The sequence below is a fragment of the Momordica charantia genome (genome assembly GCF_013281855.1).
Source record: "Momordica charantia cultivar OHB3-1 chromosome 1 unlocalized genomic scaffold, Mcharantia_2.0 BLBB01000001.1, whole genome shotgun sequence".
In the NCBI taxonomy this organism is placed as follows: Eukaryota; Viridiplantae; Streptophyta; class Magnoliopsida; order Cucurbitales; family Cucurbitaceae; genus Momordica; species Momordica charantia.
The window spans coordinates 10,107,399-10,112,846 of NW_028275157.1; positions in this window are offsets into that span (position 1 = coordinate 10,107,399).

The following is a 5,448-nucleotide window of genomic DNA, read 5'->3' on the forward strand; positions in this document are numbered from 1 at the left end:
TAGATAGTAGATAGCGAAATGGGAGAATATATAGATGAAAGTAGTGTTTATAAACTTAAATTTCAAATACTACCAACTAAGAGCAAAATGGTTATCGAATGGGCCTAGCAAAGTCGTATGTTGTTTTTTACATGGTTTTTCGGCTTTCTACTCTAGACACGAAAAAGAAGGGACCTTACATATTTGTTTTAGTAGTTGTATAGCATCGTTATCGACCTTTTATGATGGGATGAGATCCATCAAACCGAGAACTTCGCATGTCCATAATATGATAGTTATTATGTTAGTTATTTGAAGAATAAAACATCAGGTCTTCCAAGATTCTTCATGATTATATTTTTAGTTATTAATATCATTTCTTAGTTTCTTGCTGAATAACTGGAATTTCTGTTCTGTATGCTGTGAAAATGGTACATGATTGCTAATATTTGATGAAGAAATCATAGTTTTGGTATAAGATAAAGTTTTACACCATTTAGTTATCTTATGATTTGTTCATGAAATTCAGCTATAAATTATTTAAATCCTTTGATAAACATACTTGATAAATCACAGTTGATTATCCTTTTGATTTGGTGTGGTAAATTTTGGCTAGCATTTTTTTTTTTATTGAGAAAATGAGGTTTCAAAATGAGAAATGAAATAATATATGACAAACCAAAAGACCAGCCCGGCAAAATGAGGCCTACCTATAGAGGGGGGCTCCAAACCCAAAAAAAAAAAAAAAAAAAAAAAAAAAAAAAAACGTAATTGGTAATTTAAAAAAATAAACTTTACAAATTGATGAAGTATTAAATCTAAGGTTTAAATGGCTCTCGTACTTTTGGCATTAGTTTAATTTGATATAGATTCAAAACGTCTAGTTTGGTCTTTGTAGTTTTAAAAAAGACTTAACAATCCATGTTGGTTTAGGTTGAAAAAATTTTTGGTTCGGAGTGGGTTGGTTTTTTGTAGAACCAAAAATTCGGTTCGGTTCTCGATTTAGAAAAGGAAATAGTCGGTTCAACCTAACCCGGACCAAACTCAATACTAAATTAAAAAAAATAAATAAATAGCCCCCTTCCCCCTCCATCCTTTGTCCCTCCTTTCCATCCTCTTCTTTCGATAATAATGTTGAGGCGTGACGATGAACAATCAATTTTTGTAAGTTACGACGTTTAGAATTTTGATTGAATCCTCTTTTGTCTGATTTCCTTGCCTCTCTCATCTCAACCCGGCGACTCAACCAGAAAATATTAGGTTTGGGTTGGGTTGGTTTGACTTTCTTATTTGGTTCTGTCGGTTCTCTATTTTGTCCAACCCAAATTTCGAGTTTGTCCAAAAAATTCCCCTAATCTGACCCAACCCAACCCGCAAACAACCTGACCCTAAAGTATTTTGTTTAGATCTTTAAACCCTCTAAAAATTTTATTGTTTCTCTCGAACTAATAAAAAATCAAGTCTACTGCAGAAAGCCTACTATAGAAATTTTCCAAGGAGGAATATTTAGAATAATTAGGCTAGAATATGTGATTATTGAGAATATTGCCAATGCTTTGACACCATATTTTGGTGGTTTGGATGTGACTTAAAAAAGAACTTTTTTTTTTGCCCTCTCCTCTCAACAATGCGTATGATTTACTTTTTCTTTTCCCATTTTTCCGCTTTAACTAACTACTTTTAGTTATGGCGGTATTAAAAATTGGATTTTTTTTAATAATGTTAATTTTAAAAGTATTTATCGAAATATGCCACTCGTCAAACTATTTATCAAAATAATGCTTTGAAATTCATAGGTCGTCTATTCAAGACGATCAACTGACGTCAGCGCCACGTTAATTTCTTTTTTAAATTAATCATGGTCGTCTCTGAAGAGACGACCATGTCTTTTTTTTTCTTCTTTTTTTTATAACCTAACATGTCATCTCTTGAAGAGACGACATGTGAGGTTCTAATTTTTTTTTAATACTTTGGTCGTCTCTTGAAGAGACGACCATGTCTTTTTTTTCTTTTTTTTTTTATAACCTAGTGAGATTCTAATTTTTTTTAATACTTTGGTCTCAAGACGACCAACATGTATATTTTTTTTTTCTTAATTGCTATATTTATTTATATTTAAAAGTTTGTTAATACCATACTGCAACAAAGAGGCGGCTGGACGGAGCAGTGATCGGTGGCGGCGACTGGACGGAGCGGTGACCGGCGACGGTGACTAGATGTTGGCGGTGATTTGGGGGAGAGAGAGAATGGTGGGGTGGTGGGGCAGATAAGTTAGAGGTTTTAAAATAAAACCCCTAACTTAGGTCGTCCCTCCAAGAGACGACCAAGGTGCCAGGTGGCGCCCATGAGAGACGACCAAGCGGGATTTCAAAAAATCCCGCCCAAGAGACGACATGTTGAGTAATTTAAAAAAAGAAAAAAAGAAAACAGCGTGGCCTGCCACGCTGTTTAAAAAGCGGACTGACGAGACGACCAAGCGTTATTTTAGAAAAAAAAATTACGTGGCGCCCAGCGCCACATTTGTTGGTCGTCTATGAATTTCAAAGCATTATTTTGGTAAATAGTTTGACGAGTGGCATATTTTGGTAAATACTTTTAAAATTAACATTATTAAAAAAAAAATCCATTAAAAACCTCTAGCCTACTAATTAATTAGTTGTAGCTTTTCCTAATTGTATTTTCCTTTTTCCTTTTTTTTCTCGTTGGTCTGCTTTAATCTCCATTATTAATTGCATAAAAAGAAATAATAATTAGACTTCATTTCGATATATATATCTATTTATATTTTTTTTCTCCTTAGTTCATTAATCATTACTATGTATTATAATATTACAAATCGACTTACGACGATTACATTAATAACATGAAAGACAGTTCCATAAAAAAAAAAGTTACCGATTAAAATTTGCCACGTTTCTAATCGTTATATTATATAGTAATTTGAGTTTTAAAAATTTATTTGTCTGACTCTCTCTCAATGGAAGGCATACAGAGATGCCACTTGACGGGCTGGTAATATTATTTTTAATTATTATACATATAGTTTTGTACGCATGGATAATATTCTATATTTTATAATTTTATGTCAAACTTTTTTTTTTTTTGGCATAATCTACTTAGCAACCTCATAATTAATAAACTTTGGCTTAATAAACCTAACAAAACTGTGAATCAAATATTACTCGTCAAACTTTCGAAGTGTCTATTTTAATAATAAAAGAAATATATATCATTTTGATCTTCGTCATTGTTTCGCTATTAACATACTCTCATTTTCCTCGTCTTGCAGTAGTAGAATATCAACCCTATTGTAGTAGAATTTTTTTTTTAGCAAGAATTGACTCATTTTTGAAATTCAATGCTTGCCCCACCTAGTATCTGTCACCGACACTCATCTTAATATGATGTGATTTCAATACATGTACATGTTTATATCTTAATATACATATTTAAAGACTGACATGATATCTATCTTTTAAAAAAAAGCTAATGGCAAACTAACGTAAAAAACTAAAATGATCTTTTTTTTTAAGTAAATGGACTAAGCAAACCTTTTGAAAGTTCAAGAGTCCAAACCAAATTATTTTAAAAATTCATAAACTAAAATAAAATTTAAACCTATGTCGTCCAAAATATAGTTTAAATCAAAATTCAAAATTTTGAGTTTTGTTCCTATACTTTTAGCATTCGTGCATTTTGTCATTATACTTTCAAGACATCTATTTAACTTTCGTCTATTTTGATTATTGTATTTTTGAAATCACTATTTTGGTTCATAATTTTATGAAACATTTTCATAGTTGTTAAGAGTTTTCGTTGTTTATTGGAGGTGAATTCCCATCAGCCACACGTGTCAACAATTCTTATGTCGTAATGCTCGAAGTCATCATAATGACGCAGTCCGAAGATAAATCCATGAAGATATAAAGTAAATCGCTCCAAATCCATAGATCTCAATAGCTCACCCTCGTAAAGAACGAGTTGAGGATCATTATTCTATTTGTCGCAAACAAAAACTGTTTCTCCAACAAGGCGCTGTGATTTGTGGGATTAACGTAACTGTTCCTCAACTGCTGTCGGAAGCTCAACCTCTATAAATAAAGAGTTCCACCTCATTATTCAATACACGAAACTATCCTCACACTGAGTATAGATTAGACCAAGATTGACTTGAGCATCGGCGTTGTTTACTTTCTATGTGCAGGTTCCATCATTTGTCAGCCTTATTCAAGTATGAGCTGCCCGGAGTTGATCATTTTTGTAATCAAACATTATTCATAAAATTTATATTAGAGTTTTATAAACAAGAACCAAAGTTTTCAAAAGTACATTAAATAAAACGAACATAAAAATTGATCAAAATAAAAAAAAAGATAGAAAATATATGAATCAAAATAGAAGTTTCGAAAGTAGATAGATCAAAATAGACACGAACTAAGCGAACAAAATAAGATTTCAACCGAAGTGGAAATTCTTTCCCTACAGTGGGGGCATCATTTGATATAGGAAAACAAATTGTTGTGCATAGGAATTTCAAATTTTCAACCTGAATTTTGTTGGGTAGAGCTTTATTGCTTCTTTTTCCTAGAAAAAGTCAAATGGGTGGGAAATTTTGGCAGAAATTACTTTTCTCAGTGACCAAACAAAGAATTTTAAAAAGAAAAAGGGCAAAAAGTAGTGACTAATGAGCCCACTTCCCACCCATCTACTGAAAAAACTGAAAGCAACGTTGGAAAAGAAAGATATGAAAGTGTTATTCATTATCATATCTTCCTCATCTTTCTACCATCCCATAAGTGAATATTTGATTATACCAAGCTTTCACTCACATCTACCCCTATTTTCTTCTCTCTCTTCCACGACGCGGGGGCATAATAGTAAAAAAGATAATTTTCGAATCACTTATTAGAGAGAAATTATTGAAGTAATTGGAACAACGTGGCTGACGATTCTACATCGTTGGATTTGTAGGAGAGAAATCAAATTTGTATTTTGAATCTGAATCTGATGGTTATTTGGAGGCAACCCTATTGAATAATGTTTAATGTTTTTATTAGGATTTCGAGGCTAGTTCATTTCGTAGCTAGAGAAATTTACAAATAAAATAAGAAATTTGAGTTAATGTCGAAAGAAATTGGTAAAGGAATTAGGTTGAGAGGCACATGTTTCTCACTCTCTTTTAAAGAGGGTTCAAATCTTGTCGGAATATCTTTGTAACTAACAAGTATTATTACATCATGTTTTCTCTTGGCTTTGATCTCCTTTTAGAATACAATAATTCAATTGAATGACTATATATGTATAAAAGTTGACTTTAACACAGTTTAAATGACAACGACAGTTGTAAATCTCTCTCGAAAATTGTAGGTTAAAATTCCTACTCACCCATTTTAGTTGTTATATTCTTAAAGAAAAAAAAACTTTACATTAACGAAATTAACTAGACATAGTTGATTCAAATAGTTTTAA